Source organism: Colius striatus, chromosome Z, assembly GCF_028858725.1.
Source record: "Colius striatus isolate bColStr4 chromosome Z, bColStr4.1.hap1, whole genome shotgun sequence".
Classification (NCBI taxonomy): domain Eukaryota; kingdom Metazoa; phylum Chordata; class Aves; order Coliiformes; family Coliidae; genus Colius; species Colius striatus.
Genome location: NC_084790.1, coordinates 24663065 through 24685775, shown reverse-complemented (window position 1 = coordinate 24685775; position 22711 = coordinate 24663065). Strand labels below are relative to the sequence as shown.

General features: G+C 35.6%; 1 protein-coding gene across 1 annotated transcript in view; it reads right to left on the bottom strand.

Annotated features, from left to right (window-relative positions):
* The window catches only part of PRR16 (proline rich 16), a 151281-nt gene that overhangs the window by 47850 nt on the left and 80720 nt on the right, over positions 1-22711 (bottom strand). The gene's annotated exons all lie outside the window — the stretch shown is intronic.

The following is a 22711-nucleotide window of genomic DNA, read 5'->3' as shown; positions in this document are numbered from 1 at the left end:
TGATTTCCAAAGTTACAAGAATTTATTTATTCATGTATTTTATCTCAACATTTCTTCTATCTCTCAAATTTCTGTTTGTAGTTTCTACAATGTTAGATCTCTTCTAATCTTTCAATGTACTCAACTTTTTATAGGACATGAAACTGATAGTGCCTTTACTAAGTAGAAAAAAAAATGTTATATGACAATTAAGGCCCTTCCAGAAAACTTTATTTCATTCGGTAATGTCATTGCTTGGGGTCCTTATGGGAGATCTGTGACATTCCAGAGGGAGAGCTGAAGGGGACACAAAAGTATACCCTAAATGAAACTAGATGCCTCCAGTTGTGCCCCTGAATCAATCCTCCTTACTCCTTGAGACTTTGATCTCTACTTCCTGCTTTCAGTAATTTGGTCCTAATACTATTTATTTCTAAGTAAAGCTATTTTTGAGGAGTATAAGCTGTACGTTAGCTGCAAAAAAAAAAATGAAAGTCAGTATTAAAGGCAGAAAATCTTTATTCAGTCAAACTAGTAATTAATTTATGTTTCCAGTGGTAAACAATAAATAATGAAAGCAGAAATACCATAGAAAGAAGGAGCACTTTGGATTTCACTGCTCATACTGTAGCTAAGAGTTGCATAATATAAAATTCATAAAAATTCATATGTAACAACTCAGTTCAGTCCCTTGCTTCTTCTAAAAACAGCAATCATGTGGATAACTATGATTCTGAAAGTGAGCTTTCAAACTTCTGTGAAAAAAATATACAGTACTTTTTCTCTCCAAGACCAAAACAACTATTCATTTATTCACTCTTCATGTTGCATCTCAATTTCAACATTTTTATTTTTCTTCAATACAATATAAAAAAAAAAAATCTACTTTTTTTAGGTCTTGTGTGCAAGATCATCCCTGCTCCATGTTGTACAAAATAAATGTCCTCCATGCAAAGTAAATCTAGAGAAAAAAATCCAGGTCTTCATTATTTTGAGACACATATTAAAGGTCACATTCCATTGGTGCTATGAGGGTGTAGCTATAAGTATGCAGAAACATGTGCCATAAAATGGCAGACTCTGGTGCTGAGAAAATTTACATCCAGACAGATTGTCCTGGCAGTGCAAAAATTTTCTCAAGGGTAATAGGAATGTCTGTCACAAACTGTTCCTGAATTTAAATGACTACAGAATTTATGCCTTACTCTCTGGGAAATGCGTAGTATACCTCAGAATTTCTTGTCATCTACCTATTTTTAAAACATAAACCCACCATGAAATGGCTCAGATATAACAACACAGTTTATCTGTCCAGATTCATTCCCACGAAAAGTTATGAATTGTTTATTGTTATTTTCTTTTGTCTTCTTTTTGTTTTTTTTTTTTTAATCTCAGTAGAAAAAACTCAAATGAGACAAAAAGTAACAGAATTGGTGACTAACACAGTAAAACTTATGTAGTAAAAAAGAAAAAAAGGCTGAAAAAAACAGCCTCCATTTTACATCATACTTCTTATGGAAGTAAGAGGATATTTAGAAATAAAAAAGCTGTTCTAGCTTTTTTAAAATCTGTCTATTTTACAGTTCAGTAATAAAATAGGACCTGCTTCACATGTATAAGGATTCGGAGATATCCTTTAATAGCCTGAGGAGCTATTTAGCCATTATCTGGACTTGAGCTCTGGAAAAATGCCCACTTTGCCAGTAATATCCTGAGACTTAAAGCTCTGTAGAATCCAATGTGACACTCCTGAATGAACTAGGACATCAGTTCATTCCTACTCTCTTTCTGGGTTGTTACTGGCCAACAATATTAGTTGTCCAGTGGGGATGGATTTGCACTTCTATAGCTGACTGCAAAAATTTAATCAAAGTCTGTTAAACCATACATAGATGCAAAATATTTTATCCCGAAATCTAGATTGTTTGACAAGTCAAATCTTTGCTTATAGCATCACTTTATCCTTTAGTAATATATGTATGTCTTTTAGATTTTTGATTGGTTATTTGTTTATTTTTTATTTTGAGAACAACTGAGTGTCTTTACCACACATGAGCAGAAAAAAATTGTTTGGATAGAGCAAATTTAGCGTAGATATTCTATTTCTCCTTCTCCTCCAGTTTACCGATTGAAAATTATTTTCTCATCCTTTAATAGACAGAAGATCAACAATAGCATCTGTAAGGAACATACATAAGAGTTTATAACCATCATTTACAATCAGCAAGCAATTGATGTGAACTAAATCTCATCTTTACCTATAAACTTAAAAAAGCAAGACTATGTATAAAAAACCAATACTAGTTAACAGCAATATACCATTTTAAAAAAAATCAACAACAGTAGAATTAGATTTATGATTCAAATTGTTTCCCTTGTTCCTGTTTTTTAAATTTTTACATAGACACTCAAGTAATTCAGTACATTTGGAAAGAACATGTGAATATTCCAATTAGGAAACAGTCAAGTGTTCCTCAGTTACTTGAATCTGAGAAGCTGACTGACTCATTTTGTAAGCTGCCTTCTTGTTGACCACTTTGCTAAGACAAATACATACTAATACTGTTGAGTTCTTGTTTGTCCATGCACTAACTTTGAACATTTTAAAAATAAATATTCTAAACTAGTTTTTTTAAACTCTATTTCAAAAGGTTTTCTCAAGATACCTAAATTAACAACTTGAATAATAAAAGTGTGTAGAAAGACATAACTGAAAAGATAGTAGAAATTAATCGGGTATTTTCCTCACGTCAGAAAAATCCAAGTCTTTAGAAAATGCTATTAATGCTTGAGACATTATGTAGAAAAGATAAATCATAGAATCATAGAATTATAGAATGGTAGGGTTGGAAGGGACCTTAAAAAATAACACATTTCTGTATGCTTCAAGAGCTCTCAGGTTTAGTTTAGACACAAAAAACTAAAAAATTAGAATAAAATGAAGCAAAAATAAAATTATAAATCTGTGGTTATGTCTGAAATTTGTTCTTCCTTTTGGTATGTAATTTTAATGTTATTTTTCTGCTAAATAAATATAAATAGTATTCACCAAAGAAGTTTGAATGAAATCAAAACAAAATAAATGGTTAAAAGTCCATCAAAGAGGATATGTGTTAGTGAAAAATCCACACGCCAGAGAGGACACAAATGAAATCAAGTACCTGTGCAGGAAATAGTTATCAGATGCAGAAATGTAAACATGAAGTAACTAAGGACTGCTTCATGCTGACAACTTTCTGGCTAGCAGTTACTCAGAGAAGGAAATGAGGCAAGATCACTAGACATTAAGACAGAAGTACAAAATAAAACAGTGCTTGCACCATGGATCCACTTAATCAATACAGTATGGAAGCTGAAGAAGCCAAACTGAATCAGTGGATGAATGTTGTAAACATGACTCCTGAGAGCAAAATGGTCACGTGAAGAAAATTAGGAAAAACAGGTAGGCATGTAAGAGCTGATCTCACAAGTTTCTGTTAAAACACCTGAGCTGATGGCTATATTTTTAGAAGCATTTGTAAGAGTGATTGCATGCAGTATTTTACGTACCGAAGTTTTAAATTCACACACTATGTAAGATCTATAGTAACATTATATGAATTTTTATTCCCACTTAAACAAGATTAAACATGAATTCCATTTGCATGACACTTGTAAGATAGAACTATAAGTAAACTCAGACTAGAGATTACTATTTAGAGACAACTTTTCTCCCTATTGTCCCTGGGAATGCATAGGATATTAAACTGTTAGAAACAATGTAAAGATTCTTGTTGCAGACAGAGGTAGGATTAAGTTATGTAGTACTGAAAAAAACCTCTTATCAATATGTATTTAGACTCACTAATTCTGTGCTGCAATCAGCAGTGCATCGAGAAAGAATTGGTATTGTCAAAGTAAAGAGATCAAAAGGACATAAATATTATCCTCCACCAATTAAAAAAAAAAAAAAAAGAAAAACAAACGCAGGCATTGAAATTGCAAACAATTTAGAATGCAATGATATCCTGTAATTAATCGCATTTCTCAATGTTAACAAGCTCTTATATTAAACTGGTTAAAAATATAGAATTAGCATCAAGTACTGTTTTTTCTAATGAGTTCAAGCTACAGTCCCTCTTTAAAGTAATCAAAACTCTTATCCAAGAAAATGTTTTCTTATTATCAAAAGCAGCCTATGCTGGCCTAATATTTCTATTGTTTGAGTGGTAATTAAAAGCTTTGGCTGTTTTTTTTCCCTGCTATGCTAAGACACTTTTGTGAGTGAATATCCTAACTCAATTAGACTAATACTCAAAACATCAGGATCTCATTGTAAGAATCTAACTAGGTTATAACAAGATTGAAACATGACACAGAAAGTAACAGCTTCTTTTACTTCATAATTGTATTCCTACATTTCTATGGAAAGAGAATCTATAGTTAGGCACAAACACTTTTTGCATTTATTTTCTTTATGTGATTAAGAGATACACATTTAAAAATGTATATTTAATCTAATGGGAGTTTTACTATCTCCTAAGAGTAAATGTTTCGTCAGCTTTGGTTTTCCTTCTGTTTAAAGGTAGTGGAAGACAAAGCAGTGAGCTGCTGGTTTTAGGTGAATATATAAAGTGCTAGCTGCACTCAATTCACCACAGACAATTGTGGGGGTTTTTTTTCAACTCTAGAGAAGAAAATTGCTTTTCAGAAAGAAAAGCAATATACTATTAAAGATTCATAAATTTTTAGTTCAAAGAACTTCAAAATTGTACTTTTTTTCTAGCACATCCAGCCATTTCCACTGTTTTATTCTTCAAAGTTGCAAGCAAATATGCAAGTAACTTCTGGTTTTAAAATGACTTGCTACTGTATGGGCTACTACCTCTCAAAAGAGTTCCATAAGGAAAATGGAAAATATATTTTCCTGTGATATTATTTCTGACATGGAATAGTTATAATCCATATATTATTGTTTAGTACTACACCATAGCAATGTGCAGCTATGAGATTTGATTTAACAGTTTGCAGGAAGTTTTCTAGAAAACAAATAGTTACAGATTGATATTGATCTTGATTTTAAATCAATTTCTTACTCATGGACAACTTAACATATTTTTCATTAAGTAGATATTTACATGTATATCTACCGTGAACATGCCCATTTCTACTTGAACTCATATAACTTTTAGCATCTACAATATCCTACAGTTTCCCACTTTCATTATATGGATATATCACTCACTACTCTTCTGCTTGAGAAAAAATACAGAAGCTTTTATAGGCAAAGTGCTTCATGGACTTGTATAATACTTAAGTTGTAGCTGTTTTTTTTTTAATCAAACACATGACAAATGTCTGTAGAACAAAGACTAATAACCTTAAAGAAAGAAACAAAGACTCAAACAGTTGCCTACATGCAATTGTCTTTCTGATACCACTAATAAGTTACAATAAAAGTTTTACAGTATATCCAGCAGCATCTTCATATCTAAATCTGTAATCATGTCTGTCTATGACAATATATTCTAGCATAACACTAGGGATGAATCCAGTATTTGAGTTAATATACATTTCCAGGCAAATTCAGAGTTCATCTTTCAGGAGATGATTCTCACAGTAGTGTCTCAGACAGCTCAGTGACCTGTCCTGCAGCATCAGACAAGGTCATGGCAAGTATTGGACCTATCAGTGTTAATGTATCTAAAAGATCAATGTCATCTTAAAGCAAACTTACACATATGTGAACCCTATAAATAAGAGAAAAAATCCCACATGTAGTTTTTGCCAGAAGAAAAAATTTGCTAAAGAACATGCTAGTAATTTCAGCAAACTAGTATGGTGCTTTGGAGTACATTACGCAATCATTGATTCAACATTACCCTCTGTATACGAATTAATTCATATGTTTTCAATTGCAGGCTTTACTAAACTGTATCCTGACATTTGAATCTAGTCTGAGCATCAAGTTAGGCTGGAACGTATAAATGAAAATTTAAGAATATACTGGACTCCTGGGAATCTAACAAGGCCATAAAAGCTCAGTGTTGTCATCTTGACAGCATTTCAGAGGAAGAAAACTGGGAAGCCCATTTTCAAAATCCTAAAAGTAAACAGGATTTTTTTCCATGAAGGAAGGAAAGCAGAAATAGAAAAGAAATAGAGAAGTTACTGTCTCTGTCATCCCTTAAGAACTCAGTATAGCTATGGTAATTCTGCTGTGTACTCTTTTGGATGAAGTTCGTGTCAAGGTTTAGCAAGGAGTTGCTTTTGCTTAGTAACTTTTTTGGACTCTACCCTGGCTCTTGGGTTCAGACTCACCTCCGGCCCAGTTGGGTTAATTTGGTGCCTCTGCCATCACTGTTTAAGGACGAGAAGTTAAAATATTTGGGAGGTGTAAGAGTGGTACAAGATGGAGGCGACCACGCAGACACTGCAGTCAGAGAAGGACGAAGGAAGGAGGAGTGTCAGACCAGAGACCCCTCTGCAACCCATGGTGAGAACGCAGCTGTGCCCCTGCAACCCATGGAGGACAGTGGCAGGACTGAGAGCCACCAGCAGCTCCAACTGATTTGGCCTGGACGGATGAGAGACTGTGTGAGGAAGCGACCATGGTTCAGGCTGTGGTGGAGAGTCTGAGGACCACAGAGCAGACCCACAGGAGAGGCAGAGAGGAGCTGTAGCCTTTGGGATGAATGTATGTCAGAGCGACCCGTGCAGGGCTGCCAGGTGTGTGAGGTATCCCACAAAGGAGCAGGAGAGGCAAAAGGAAGAAACCATCGAGAATAGACTGACTGAAACCCCCATTCCCTGCCTCCCTGAGCCGTTCAGGAGTGGAGGAGATAAAGACACCAGGATCAGGGCTCTGAGCCAGGAAAGAGAGGAGGGGTGGGGAGAAGACGATCTTAAAGGGCTAGTTGTACTCTTCATCCTTGTATCATTCTGTGTTGTTTTGTATTTGTTATATTTTGTTTTCTTCCCCAAGCCCAGTAGCCTGGTCTGTTTTGTCTGGGACTATAAGTGGCAATTAAGCCCTCCCCGCCCTTTGACAATTTTCAGGTCTTTGGTAATTGAGGCAAATTGTGGTTTTTTGTTCTCTGATGGGCCTAAACCAGGACAGTTTGCCAGGGAAGCTGCTTGGAAGAGTGATAAAGGCAGGTATGTGTTAGCTATTCATTTCATGAAGAATAGCCCAGTTATAGTTCCCATCACACACAAAAGAAACCTGAAAAAATTATGATAAACAAACAAAAACACCGAAAAAATAAAAACTGGTCAACTAAACAAAAAAAATTATACAAAAGCATTATAAGAACATTTGTATAAAAAAAATAATTGTTTGAAAACATTAACTGAAATAAATCAGCATTCCTTACGAATGGTAAGAGATTTTCATACTTTTAGTGAAATACATTATCTCATATTTGGTAATATAGGAAGGTAATTAATTTCACAAATGTACAACAACTAAATCTGGTTTTCTGTCACATCTAGAGACACAGAGATTAAATTTTCTTAACTTTGACAATAGAATGCAATGTTTTTACTAAACAGCTCATAACACAGACTGAATAACAAACTGGACTCAGACACAACACTAAAAAAGAAATAAGACTCTTAGTTATGGTCACACCTTTCCCTTTCTCCCCTTTCCTGACAATAGCAATGCAGTCAACGAAACTGTAAGCATAGTAAATCAATCCCCACATGTGAAAGAACATATAGGATGCATATTTCTACAGGCAGCAGTGTTAACTAAGAACACAATCCAAGACCCTCAAGTGAGTCAGGTAGAGCTTAATCTGAACATCCACAAAAGAAAAAAATATGTTTTTGACTGGATAAAAAAATGAGGACTACATACTAAAATATAAAGTTCTTATGAGTCAAAAAGAAAAGTGCAACTTAATGGGAAAAAGCAATATTCCTTTTATTGTTATACTGCTGTAAGTTATAATTTTTAATTCTTATTTTTTGTTTTTCTTCTTTATTTTTGACAGTGTAGGCATAGCCTGTGTGACTATTTAAGATCATTAAAGTAATTCTACAATTATCTTTTTTATTTGAAGACACTGAAATCTATTTGTTACTCTATCTCTGAAAATGGCTAGTGTAAGACTATAAGTCATTTGATTTTCATCTATTTTTTTCCTAATTTTGTGACAATTTAAATTTTTTTAAAACATCAAGACATCTATTTCTACGCCATTAGATAAGAAAAAAAACACCTTTAAAATTATGAAGCTGGACATCACAAATATGCACTTGATGAACTATTTCTGCATGCATAGTTTTGTAATTAATGGTCACAAATCAGGAAACCTAAAAAGAAAAATTGCTAATTAGCATTCAATGTTTAAATGAACAAATACATACAAATAAAAGAGATTCCCTGCAAAAAAAGTTAAATTATCTAACGGGAATAACCCTTGTGTATATAGTTCAGTAACATTCTCTGACAGTGGAGCTCTTGTTTAATATAAAGAGATCAGAGAGTACCAGAGCTGTGAGACATAGGTATCTTTTCTGAATCAAAAGTAATAATAACTACAAATACAGTGACTTGCATAATCATATATCATATTAATTTAAATGAATGCTTGTCTAAGCTCTTAACTATTAATGTGAACACCATATAGAAGTTCTATAAAGTATGCACATCTCCAAAGTATTAGTACTCATCAATGTGACCGAAAGTAAAAAAAAAAAAAGCTCCAGTAATCATATACATAGTTTCCTAGGTAGAGTCTTCAGGTACCTTAATAACAGCCTTTTTGAAAAAAAAAAAAAAACCCAAACCAAAACCACAACCACAAACTCATAACTTTATAGCTTTTAAAAAGAATTTAAAATGTTTAACACACACATACACACACATACATACACAAAACAATTTTATGAGAAGCTGGTAAACTATATTGCAATTCTTTTCTGCTAACTCCAGTCTTAAGCACTAGGTACAGTCTCTCGTTTTTAATAGACCACCTCACTAGGCAGATTATTAACCAGCATCCTTCCTTTTCCTCTAACAGTCTAAAAAGACATAATAAATAAATGTTTAACATCTTTCTGTTCTAAAACCAAAAAGATGTCTGTGAAGAACAGCCAATATATTTGTTGTGAGGCCACACATTGGGCTTGGGATTTTTTGTCTGAAAGGATTTTATTAGTGAAATACTACTCTGAGTCTAGATGGTCTCTGTATTTTAATATTTCAGCATCACTTCACTTACAACTCCAAAGCCACATTTAAGCCTAAATGAAATGTGCAATGAATTTACATTAATCTGGAAGTACTAATTCCAAGCCTGTTGGACATTTATTAAAATGCAGTTTCAACAGAGCCGAACAGAACTGGAAGATTTAGAAGACACATTTCAAACCAATCCTGGCTTCACAGTATGACCTAAAATAGCACAATCCATTAAGTTTCATTCTAATTAAAAGTTTGAACAAATCCAAAGTTCAAAGCAAATTTTAAATGAAATTATATGCTTTTTACAGTGAAGAAATGCTAAAGCAGTAGGCTTTTTTTTTTTTTTTTGCTTTAGCTGTACCTGCAATACTCTCTGTTGATACAGTTTCATTAAAAGAAAGAGTTTCTGTTTATACAATAGATTGAACTAGCTGCCTGGATAAAAGTCATGTTACTGATAATGATGATTATAATTAAAAGTTGTGTAACTCTTTCAGCTGATAAGTCTTAAAATGGGTAAACTGCCTTCTCTCCCTTGCTCTCCTGGTGAGACATATAGAAGTGTGTTGTAGGCATTGTTCTAAAAATGAAAGAACACAAGAGACGTTGTAACACTGACCCTATTGGAGGCTTCTTGGGACTCAATTAGACTTCTTCTATCTGGATATACTGGGCAGAATACATAATAGGCAATAGTCCATGGTGAGCTTACACCACTAATAAATAATAGTAATGAATCAGCCAAACCCTACTAGAGAGAGTAAATGCTATGAATCATGAAGGTTTGAAATTAATACCTGGTTGCTTTTTAATTATTAGTGCTCCAAGGTAAATGACTTCTGCTCACACTGCATCAGAACATATTTAAGGAATTTAATTAAAAGGTACAGAATATTGTATCTGAACAATTATGAATAATTTTTTTTTCAGATTTCTTTAGATAAAATTCTACACATGAACAAGGAAAACATAAAAGTAAGGACTTCCATCTCATACATTATATATCTCAAAATTATATAATAGTTTGTTGAGTCTCAGCTCTCCATGACTTTAGCCTGAACCCCATTTTTAATTCAATCTGATAATTATCTGGAGAAAGCTAATAATAATAGTCTAGTCAAAATTTTTGTTCCCTTAAGCAGATACATAAATCTGATCCCTTCAAGTAATTAGTAAAATGTATGTGTTTTTTAAACTGTGTCTAAGAGCAAACTGTAGCTAAGGATTTTAAAAAAAAAAAAGAAGATAAATAATTTAGCAATAATTACAGTATTCATATTAGCATTATTTGAACATTGCCAAGACAGCGGTATAAAAAAATGGAAGTATATAATGTCATTTACTGTTACACATTTACATAGATGTTTGCTTACTTTATTGTTAAATCTCAGTTTAGTCAAAATCATTTATTTCAGAGCCTGAAAAAAAGCATTCTATCTGCCTTCCAGCCAAAAAAAAACCCAGACAAATACCACATAAATTAAGGATTCATGGACAGCAAAGGTGAAGGTGCAGAGTTTACAGCTATTATTTGCAATGAGTTACACATTCAATTTTCTGACCCTTAGAAATGCTTATTTAACATTCCTAAGATATTTTCTAAGATTCAGAAAGCTAAATGTAGCATTTGTACTATTGCCCAAACAGAAAAAAATCAGAAAATCTGTAGCTGAGGTATTTCCAGCATTTTTTAAGGAGGTAAGTGTTTCAGAGTGTGCCAAACCCAATACCGTGGGTGTTTTTTCACACAATGACAAGTAATATTTGTTCTTTATAAGAATGTTAGCTCACATTTTTGACACTACTACTTGCTGTTCCAATGCCATTTCTGGTTAAAGATTAAGTGGGTTAAGAAAACAAACTTTTTCTTGGCTTTTGCACAATCTACAAAGAGTCAAGGCCTTTTATGTCCAGAATGTATTTATAATCCTAGCACTATGGAACTGTTAAAAGAAAATTTGACCATCTCACTTGGTATTCCAAGTTGTCCTCAGTACCATGACACTGTTTTTTCTACTTTTGGTTCGGTCATTCTCCTATGTAGTTGCTTCAGATGCCTCTGCATCTGTATCTGTCACATAGGTTTCCCTTGGATATAGCTAGTTCTGCCATTTCTAATGCAAGAGAGAGACATGACTTATCAGAAATATTAATTAAAGGTTGGAGGTGAAATCAAAGAGGTATCTTTCCCTCAGTAAATGATTAGTTGCATTACAGCAGAAAACTGCAGTAGTGGACTACACTACTGCAGAGTAGAAAAACATTTCCCAAGAGAGCTGTAAAACACCACAGTTTGCAGGGTAGAGGAGCAACCCCTTGCTTCAGTCATGCAGCATAGATAACTGCAGTGTAGATTTTGCACAGCTATTCCAAATTTCCAACCAAAGATACATTAAAAATTATTAACTCTTTGAAACAAACTGTTGATACTCACCTTTTGAAGTCTTACATTGGGTTTTTTTTGCTTCCCTGTGAAGCATTTTATTTTAGTTAGAAAGTTGTTTAAAAAACAAAAAGCTGTGGGAGAGGAGAGGAGAGGAGAGGAGAGGAGAGGAGAGGAGAGGAGAGGAGAGGAGAGGAGAGGAGAGGAGAGGAGAGGAGAGGAGAGGAGAGGAGAGGAGAGGAGAGGAGAGGAGAGGAGAGGAGAGGAGAGGAGAGGAGAGGAGAGGAGAGGAGAGGAGAGGAGAGGAGAGGAGAGGAGAGGAGAGGAGAGGAGAGGAGAGGAGAGGAGAGGAGAGGAGAGGAGAGGAGAGGAGAGGATCCTTTTCTTATAATTGCAGTACTTGTCTCAGCAGGAATGAAATGTGGTCCTTAGGAGTAAAGAGTGGAATTGTTACAGCACATTCACAAAAGATGTCCACTGATGATTCCTTTTCTGATGATTATAGAAGACTGTTTTGTTGCTCTTGATTTGAATGTATTTTTAAGGTAAAAAAACTTTCCCTCTCCTCCAGATCAAGAAGTGCTAAAAATCACAAACGTATAATATAAACCTTGGTTCATCAACATGATAGGTTTCTACGAGGGCATAACTGGCTGGCTACATGAGGCAAGAGCAGCAGATGTCATCTACCTCAACTTCAGCAAGGCTTCTGACACTGTCTCTTATCCTCATCGGAAAGCTCAGGCAGTGAGGCTTGGATGAGTGGACAGTGAGGCAGATCAAGAACTGGAAGAGTGACAGAGGCCAGAGAGTGGTGATCAATAGAAGTTGGAGACCTCTGGCCAGTGGAGTTCCAAAGGGATCGGTTCTAGGGCCAGTCTTGTTCAATATCTTCATCAATGAACTGGATGAGGGGACAGAGTGTACCATCAGCAAGTTGGCTGATGACACCAAACTGGGAGGACTGGCTGATTCCCTAGAAGGCTGTGCTGCCATTCAGCGGGATCTCCCCTAGCTTGAGATTTGGGCAGAGAGGAACCTCATGAGGTTCAACAAGGACAAGTGCAGAGTCTTGCATCTGGAAAGGAACAACTCCATGCACCAGTACAGGCTCGCGATTCACCTGCTGAAGAGCAGCTCTGCAGAGAGAGGCCTGGGAGTCCTGGTCAACAATAAAATAAACATGAGCCAGCAATGTGCCCTCATGGCCAAGAAGACCAATGGCATCCTGGGATGCATCAAGAAGAGTGTGGCCAGCAGGTCAAGTGAGGTTCTGCTCCCCCTCTACTCTGCCCTGGTGAGGCCTCATCTGGATTCCTATGTCCAATTCTGGGCTCCCAAGCTCAAGAGCCACAGAGAACTTCTGGAGAGAGTCCAGCACAGGGCCACCAAGATGATCAGGGGACTGGAGCATCTTTCTTATAAAGGAAAGGCTGTGGGAACTGGGGCTGTTTAGTCTAGACAAGTGGAGACTGAGAGGGGATCTCGTTAGCATTTGTGAGTATATAAATGGTGGATATCAGGAGACTGGGGCATCTCTTTTTTTCTATTGTAGTTAGCAAGGGGTAATGGGATAAAGCTGGAACACAAAAAGTTTCATTTAAACATAAGAAAAGCTTTTTTTTTACTGTGAGGGTGATGAAACCCTGGCACAGGCTGCCCAGGGAGGATGTAGAGTTTCCTTCTTTGGAGGTCTTCAAGACTGCTTGGATATGTTCCTGTGTAACCTAATCTTAGCAGTGGGAGTGGACTAAATGATCTCTAAAGATCCCTTCTAATCCTTTGCCATTCTAAGATTCTATTGTTCTATGATATTGGAAAAAAACACCACCAATGAGTCATTGAACACACTCCTGTTCAGGCCCAGCCATTGCAACAGAATGAATAATTGGTAATATATACTTCATCTCTTTTTCTCTTTGTGATAGCAAAAAAAAATCACAATAGTTTTTAATTTAGTTATTAGTGACTCAAATAGTACATAATCTACAGATCTTGAAAGAGAACACTTGAAACAAACATGTGCCTAGTGATTTCTAATTTCTAGCACTGCTGTTGATATAACTGTTGTATTAACTCAAAATAAGAGCTTCATCTTTATGTCATCACATCTTTCTCATTACTCTTTATCTCTCATGCATTTAGTCTGTACACTCTTGAACAGGAGTTAGACTTTGTTGTGCACAAATGTTGATGCAAAATACGTGCTACTTGTTACTATTATTTATTCAACACTATTTCAGAGCAGAATACTGTTCATTACTCTTGTTGATTAATTTTGTTGGCTAATAAGTTGCCTTGACATCAGGACAAATAAAACACTTACAGTTAAGTTTCAAGTTATGTATATCTCAAAATTCAAATACACCTTTCATTAACATTTCTTTGCAGCATATGCACTGGAACATCAATTAAAATAAAACCATTCAAAATTCACAACATCTAACTATATTTTGTGGAAATTCTGTTTTAGACATCAGTTTCTGTAAGCAGTTGTGGAAATTACATATTTTCAAGAGCAAATTGTAAGTATATGACAGATTAGGCTCCACAACACTAAATGTCCCCATGGCAATTCTGAACATGTCCTACCATCCCTGACCACTAAGCCATGTTCTCACAGTCACAGATCACTACACTCATAGCACTTCTTGCTTGAATCTTGCTCCCATTCAAATGCTGTTCATTTCTGCCTAATCTCCCAAGAAGTGAGTTAAAACACTTGTCCCAGAACCTAGATTTCAGGAGGAAAACAATACCACTTCCTTTTTTAAAAAAAGAAATTCAAAGTAAATATATCTATGAAAAGAAAGGCAGGAGAAATACTCCCATTCATGACTTGAACTGAATCTATAAAACCTGTTACAAAAGATGGGTATGGGGTGAGAAGAAGTTACATAAAGTAATAGCAAAGGAGCAAATTGACTTGTCTTAGCAGTTGAGCTATGTTTTATTTGGTATTGAAAGATAAAACTTTCTTATCAAGTTTCAGAAGAATTTCAAACTTCAGCTTTCATAGGATTACCTATCTCAAAATCACTGTGTTTTGGTGGAAGAGGACAGTAAAGTGTTAAAGCTGCAGAAGTCCCCATGACCACACTTTTCATATTTTCTATTGATGTCCCAGACTACTTCTGCTTTGTTACTATCTGTGTTGACTTCCATGCAGTACAAACAACTTTTACAGCAAGTTAATAAAGGGACACACAATTTGTGTCAAAATCACTCTAACTTTCTGAAGCCATTATACCTTTATACTCACTTGTCCTGGGTTTGGCAGGGACAGGTTAACTTTCCCCAGATGCCGCAAGAGGCCATGGCTATTGGATACCTTGCTGACATCACACTCAGTACATAATGGCAGCTTAATGGGAACTGTGTCTGTTCTGTTGGGACTGAGCATCAAACTGTGGGTAGTGAGCTGCTCTGACACTGGACATTGCTCACTTTCTGTATTCCTTTGCTGTCATTATGGCTTTTTTTCTCTCCTTGTGCTGTTCTATTACATGGCCCTTGTCTCAACACACAATTTTACTTTTTCCTCCCAATTTTACTCCCCAACCTACCTAGGTGGGGAGGAATGAGTGAGCAGCTTTGTGGTGTGGTGGTTGTCAACTGAGTTTAAACCATGACACCACTTCATTGTGCATTATTATAAATTATATATTATACACTATGAATTATCTAGCCTTCCTTGTTCCTAGATCTCAGAAGACTGTAAAAATTCTCTGATATTCATAACTCTTAATTATCCAAAAGTAATAGAAACATAAATAACTCTTGACAAAAAATTGTTCACAAATTCTCCAAGTAAACTTTTCCTTATGTGTTAACCAACACAATTTCACTCATCTGAGCATGCAAAGCTCTTCTCAGACACATTCAACTTCTGGTCTTGAGTTCCAAGATTCACCAAGATCCATGCACTCATTAGTTACACAACACATAGATGGTGCAGCTCCAGCTTACTTAGCTATATTATGTTTTAAGTCATTAAAGACACTATTGCTTTTTCCCCACAAAAGGCTATCAAAATTTGTAGTGAGCATTTTTTTCAAAAGAAAAAAATAAACACCGGTATGGTGTCTCAGTGACTGTCAGAATCAATTATAAGCTGCACAAACATGTATTCATTTCAAACTGGATATTGAATCAAATATTATTAAAAAATACACATATGTTACTTTAATATTTACAAACAGTCATAGCAGAAAGGTGTGAAAGCATAAACATTACTCAGCTTATTCATAAGCTTACATTGTATAAGCTGTCTTATGCACAGGTATAGAAAGAAATTAAAATTTCTAGCACTTCTGACATACAAAAATATAAATCCCTGAACTAGAATATTTTAATGCACCATAAAAGAAAAAAGCTGGAGTGCTACTTCCAAGATGAGAAAAACTGTCTGTATTAAAAATAAATATAAAAAAGCTATTGAAAAATGGGTGCCAAGAAGCATTAGCTATGGGATTTTTCACCCAAGTCTTTAAGTAAACCAACTTTATTATGAAAACTGGAAAAAACCAAATATTTTTGAGATGGAAGTGATTGAAAAAAAAAAAAAATAGAGCACATGCTACTCACAAACTCACTACTTCAGGGACATCTAATAAGATGACACTAATATGTGCACCAGTCTCAGACTGAAGGACAAGCTGCAGATCTAGGTTGGCATGGTAGCATTAAACAAGCAGTGAGTATAAGACAGAGGTTTTGGTGGTGGTTTTTTGGTTTTGAGGTTTTTTTGTAATAATAAAAGTGATTGAGATAAGCAGTAAGGATGTTCCTTCTCTAGTGAGGCAGACAATATTCAGGTCTTTCAGAAGCTTAGCAAGGATAAAGCACAGTTATGTTCACATTATCTAATTGCAATTCCCAGGCTTCCCAGAATTGTTAGGATAAATGGAGTTAACAGTCAGAACAGAGTCCTTAAAGCTAAAAGACCGAATCTGTTAAGCATTGTGACTGTAGTACGATTTATGTAAAAAAAGTACAACCACGTTACAGATAATTAAATAAGGATTTAGTTCGTTTCTTAGCTAAATCAATGTGTTTCTGTTTGCTGACATCAGATTTTGACTTCGCAGACTCCTCACAAGTAATAGGTATAATCTCAAATATTAGCACTGTTATCTGAAAACGAGAAAATGAATGAAGAAAACATGATGATATAAAGGAGGCAATAACAAGGGGAAACCATAAGCCAAGATATTGTGGCGATACACAATATGTTCATTGATATTGACAGTTTTTACTGATAAGAGAACTGTAGAACACAGAAATCTGTACTTTTTCTCACTGGGCTGCAGTAAAGGAATACTAATTGGTAAAAAATCCCCAATAGTACTCTTCTTCCCACTGCTACTAACAGCAGTAGAGTTACCTTTAGTCCTTCTCTCTAAGGGCAGAGTTCAGATAACAGAATCCAGGAATATATAAATAAATAAATAAAGACTGTGAGAATTCTCTTCTGAAGAATACATATTTAAGACCGGTTGAAATTATTTGGTGGATTCGTAACAAACCGGAAGAGTTTCTTGAAAGTCATACATTAGACTTTAATAAAAAAAAAAAAATACTCCTAACACCCAAGTGCATGTCACTCTCAGAGTAAAGTATTTACTTACAAAAATAAGAAAGCAATATCTTTATATAGCCAGCTGATGGCTGGAAAAAAGCACTCTGCCTTTCATACACAAATGAGCTTTAGTAAGTAAAAATACAATTAAATAATATTAAATAATTTTAGTTTTACTTTTTTCCATTTTTTTCTGTGCAATTCAACTCCTCTCAATAAAATGAAAACTTTGAAAAAGTAGGTGATAAAAAAGCAGATTTTCTCATATAAATTCCTTACTAAAACCGCTTCAACTTTTAATTTTGTGTATGCTACCCACAAAAAGGTGAAATAATTTGTTTTCATTTATGAAGCAACAGCTGCTTCAATCCACAAGCTATGGAATATTTTGATCAAAGAAGAAACAAGGAATTCAAATTAAATTCTATTTTCTGACTTGCATTGTCAAAGCTTTTGAAATGTTATTTGCAGATATTTATAACTGTTCATTACATCATCCACTTCTATCACATTATTTTTAATCTTCCATTTTATTGTGATTAAATGTGAAAAAAATTAAACTCAGTTTTCATTACCTCAGTAATTGACATTTCACATATATATTTACTCTTTAGAACTTTTACTCCTATCTTTGGCCAAACAACTTTCCTGAATCATGGGTCCAGTATAAAGTATTTAACATTTGAGCAAAAACAAAAGTAAAAAAAAAAAATCTATGTTAGTTCAAAGCATAACTGACATTTACATTGGGCAAATTTTTAAAGCAGCTCTAGCTAACCTGAATAAAAATCACTTCATTAATATGCAGTAATAAAAGAAAATTAATTCTTTTCCCACTGAGCTCCTATTTTGGTTGTTGGCACAAGCTACTATGTTCATGTTCATAAATTCTGAACAGGGAGATTTACTAATGACTATGGTTGCCAAGACATCAGTATTCCAGATTGTATCAGAGTGCAGTACCAAAGTAACTGCAGTGATAATATTTAACTAGTCATCAGAATTTTCACATTCAGCAATACCAACCACGTGCAACATACATGTAGTGAGTGAAACTGCAAGAACAATTCAGAATCCTCAAAACTTAGTAATCTTTTGTAGTACCCAGCTGTAAGAAGAAATATGCTGACTGTACTAATACTACTCTGAGCTTCAAAGCTACACAAGCCACGACCTTCAAAGTAGTGAGTGTACTCACTAGATCATATCATTGGGTAATATATATTTTATATTATCACTAGATAATATTCTTGTTTTCTAATAGATAGTAACGATAATATGCGAGAATGCATCCTTGCATGATTGGGTGTAACGTGGCTGCTTCCATTGAATATCTGACAGCTAGAAACACTGAAATACACAGAGCAATTGAAGGGAGAAAACTGTCATAAAGTGATTACAGCCATCTCAAAGTAATGATACTACACAAATCAGGCAGTTAACCTCATGACCAGTTAACTCATAAAATCTCTTTCTCATTTTTGATAGTACATTACCAATAAGATGACAGAAGAAAGACTTGGAAGAGAAAAACTTCTACAAGGCTTGTTAATTTTTAAATTCAGCTTACAAGAACTCTGCCAAGGAGTTTAGGAATCCATTACTGTTACAAATGGAACAACAAAAATGTTTGCTGCCTGAATGTAAAGTGTCTGTAAAACATACAGTGCAGGCCTCACAGACCAAAACTCCCAACTTACCTTATTCACTGCTGCTTTACCGGCACTACATATGTCTGTCGAGTGGATGGAGACAGTGGTGGTGCAGATCCTGTCCTTCCTGGGCCACATTGCTATGATGGAACCAGACAACATTGTGTTCTTGTTTTGAACACCAGCACAGTGAGTCAAGGCTATCTGGTACCCTATCGTCCAGGTTGCAAGTGCAGTTGGTTAGAATGATTAGGTAATCCCTAACTGTACCTGAAACTCCTGCTGCCTGGGAAACTTATCACTGACTCCAGGTGTTTGGCTTGTAGCCCAATCTGTGGGATGCAAGAACTACCTGACGAACACTGTGGTCAAAAAGGAAAATTACTAACCAGTCAATCATCTTGGATTTCTATAAATAGCAACCCTAAGTGAAACTCTTTGAGCTCCCACAGCAGGCTGTGTCCTTGATTCTTCCTCTGATTTGGGATGCCTCTCAGGGCAAGAGTTTGAGATGAACACCAGAACCATCCACTGGTTGATGCTGACAAAGGATTGGTTATTGTCCACTGACAAATGCCAATGATTGAGTGGTAATTCACTGCACTCGAGTTTTGCATGGATTCAGGATTGAAGATTAAGGATTACAGATTATTTGGTACAGATAATTTATTACAATTGTAAAAAAAGAGAAAATTTTATACCTATGCACATATGGGTGATTTGATTTAAAAGCTTCCTTGTAAGTCTGGCATAAACTGTTATTTTGAATCATTAACTAAATAATTGTGTTAATTTTGGTAAATATTATTAAATCATTCTAATAATTGACTAATGGTTAAGTATTGGTAAAATCATATAACCTAATCTTATGATTTATCTATAGTAACAGTGGTAATAAGTCTTAGATTGCTACTATCTCAAAATTGTGTAAGATCCAATGAAATATTTTCTTTACCTTCTGTATAAATTCCATTTGACATAAACAGTTAACAAAGTCTGAGACACAGTCTGGATCCAGACTCTTCTCTGAGAAGTAGTGTAGAATGCAAGGGAGTCCATTCGGAATATCAAGACTGAAGGAGAGTGTTTCCCTTAAGCTTTCCAATCTCTGTACAAATCATTCTTAACTGACACTAGCTTAGTTTTCTTTTGTAAGGTTCTTCCCTGTGGTAAGTAATTGAGAGTGAACCTTGCCATCAAAGTCTGTTGAGGTCTACATTTACAAATTCATATTAAAATCACTTTCACTAATGCCATTGATAGTGTTTCATTAAGTGATCCAAATTCTGGTACTCCTCTGTGCCAGAAACATTTGCAACAGCCATGCTCAAGCATTCTTCTTGTGCTGCCCATCATGCAGCCAACAGTGTAATGGAAAGCATCACATTTCAGACTAGTTGCATGCTACAAAGTTTTAATGACCTAACCACATGTTCCAGACCTTGAGGACACATCACTCCTTCCTGACCTTTTCTGACATCAAAGCCATGGAGCAAGCAGCATCGTATTAGTAAAAGGGTGCTCTTGCTGCCTCATAATCTCTACTGTGCAGGGTGTGCAGCCATACATGTGGACTGTGCTAGGAAAGTCTCTGCTACGATCAATACCAGAAATAATGAGGGCAGAAGACTTTACCACAGATGTAGAGCAAGCTGGATATCAGAAAGTAATCTGCACAAATTGAAATGTAATTAGACAACCTCCAGTCTCCAAGGTCTTGGATCAGCAAGAGTAATGTAATGTTTGCAGACTTTTGCCCCTCAATACTGTAAGCATCAGCCACAGCCACTATCCTAAATTTTCCATTAGTCCTGAGACACCCTAGAGGTGGAACTGATACTCCTTACCAACTGCCACTCTACTGAGGAACAACACTGCAGTATCACTGGTCTACCAGGTCTAGGGACAGAACAGTGAATAAGAAATTTTACTTTGCCCCTTACAATCCCATAATTTGAGTTCAGAATTTTTCTCAGGGAAGAGTCTATGGACATGTTTTTAAACTAACTTCTGAATCTTAACCTGTAGAAAAAAACCCCTGCCTTGAATGACAGAACTCTCTATTTAAGGGTAAGAAAAACTAAAAATAATACTGCTGCACAACTTTGGGTTTTTAAGATTATACCAAGTTTAATGAGAATGTGGTGTTTTGAGGATACAGGATGCAAGGCAGTAACTACATTTTAGGGAGGGCCTGTATAAAAAGTTTTATATAAGATATAACATATATAATTTTTATTCACCTTCAAGACATGGGTCTGTATCCATAAAAAAGTCACTGAATTATGTAAGTTCACATATGAGTGAAAATACTTCTTTTAACAACGTGTTTGCCTTTGTACTTTTCTTAGAGAATGAGAGAAAAATAATCAGGAGAATATTGTACTTCTACTAGAAATAATGTCCTAGTACTAGATTGGAAAATATTATTATATGAGTTTTTCTCTCTGAAAAGCTTCTTATTGGTCAGAGGTTACTCAGAGGAAAAAGCATATTCAGAACAGTGATTACTATTTCCTTTGAGGAAATATAGTCAGACCCAAGTTAACTTTTTAATTCATTTCTTTGGTCAAATGGTGTTTCTGAGGTGACTGAAAATGAAAGTGATTTTCCTCTCCACAGAAAATATTATTAAATTTGCCATTCATTTTTTATACTTGAATTACTGGAGACGATAAAAAGAATTTGAAAAAAAATACACTAGTTACTTTGAAAAAAATAAGTCTTTATCCTGAATCTCCAAATTAAGCAACTGACATTCAGAAATAAAAGACATGGACCTCTGCTTCAGTACATCTGGCCTGAAAGACAACTTCATCACCCCACAATGAGTAATTCTTCACTGATTCACAGTATCCCCTATATTCCTGGTTTGAACACCCATGGGCAACACGGCAAAAGCTGCAGAGATGAACACCATTGGCATTGCCCGTACCTCACAACCTCATGATGTAACTCTCACCTCTCATACAAATACAGAGACAGGCAATGCAGAGGAGCACCAGGGTGCTGGCATAAGGCTCAAAACCTGTTTCACCAAATGGCTGAGGAAATGTTGACTGGATGTGCATGCCCAGCAATATGGTCTGTCTTTGGCTGTCTAATGCCGAGAATTTTAACAGCTTTCAAACTCAACAAAAGTAGGAATAAGCTACTTAGAACGTTTCATCCTTACTGAATGCAGTGCTTCATCTCAAAAACATTAACCTGTACCATATTTCTCCCCGGTATGACAAATGTTGTTTGTCTTAAAACATGCTTATTTTTCAGTTTATCTGAATATCATACAGTTGTGGTGGTTTTGTGTGGAGCTGCTTTCTGCTTGGTAACAGAGAGAGAGAGCTGCAGTGCAGTTCTTGAAGGCAGTTCTCAAAAGCAGTTCTTGAAACATTCCCCAGCTCTGAGGTGGACCCATGTCCAGCCTAGCTGGGCCAATCTGGTGCCTTTGTCATCATTATTTAAGAAGGGAAATCTGAGCCAGAAGAATTATAGGAGTGGTACAAGATGGAGGTGAACATGTGGACCTCACAGCCAAAGAAGGATGAATGCAAGAAGAAGAGTGTAGCCAGCAGGCCAAGTGAGATTCTTCTCCCCTTCTCCTCTGCCCTTGTGAGGCCTCATCTTGAGTACTATGTCCAGTTGTGGGCTCCTCAGCTCAGGAAGGACAGAGAACTTCTGGAAAGAGTCCAGCACAAGGCCACAAAGAGGATCAGGGGAGTGGAGCATCTTTCTTATAAAGGAAAGGCTGTGGGAACTGGGGCTGTTTAGACTAGAGAAGTGGAGACTGAGGGGGGATCTCATTAATATTTCTAAGTATATAAATGGTGGATGTCAGGAGGCTGGGGCATCCCTTTTTTCTATTATATTTAGCAACAGGACAAGGGGTGATGGGTTGAAGCTGGAACACAAAAAGTTCCATTTAAACATAAGAAAAAACTATT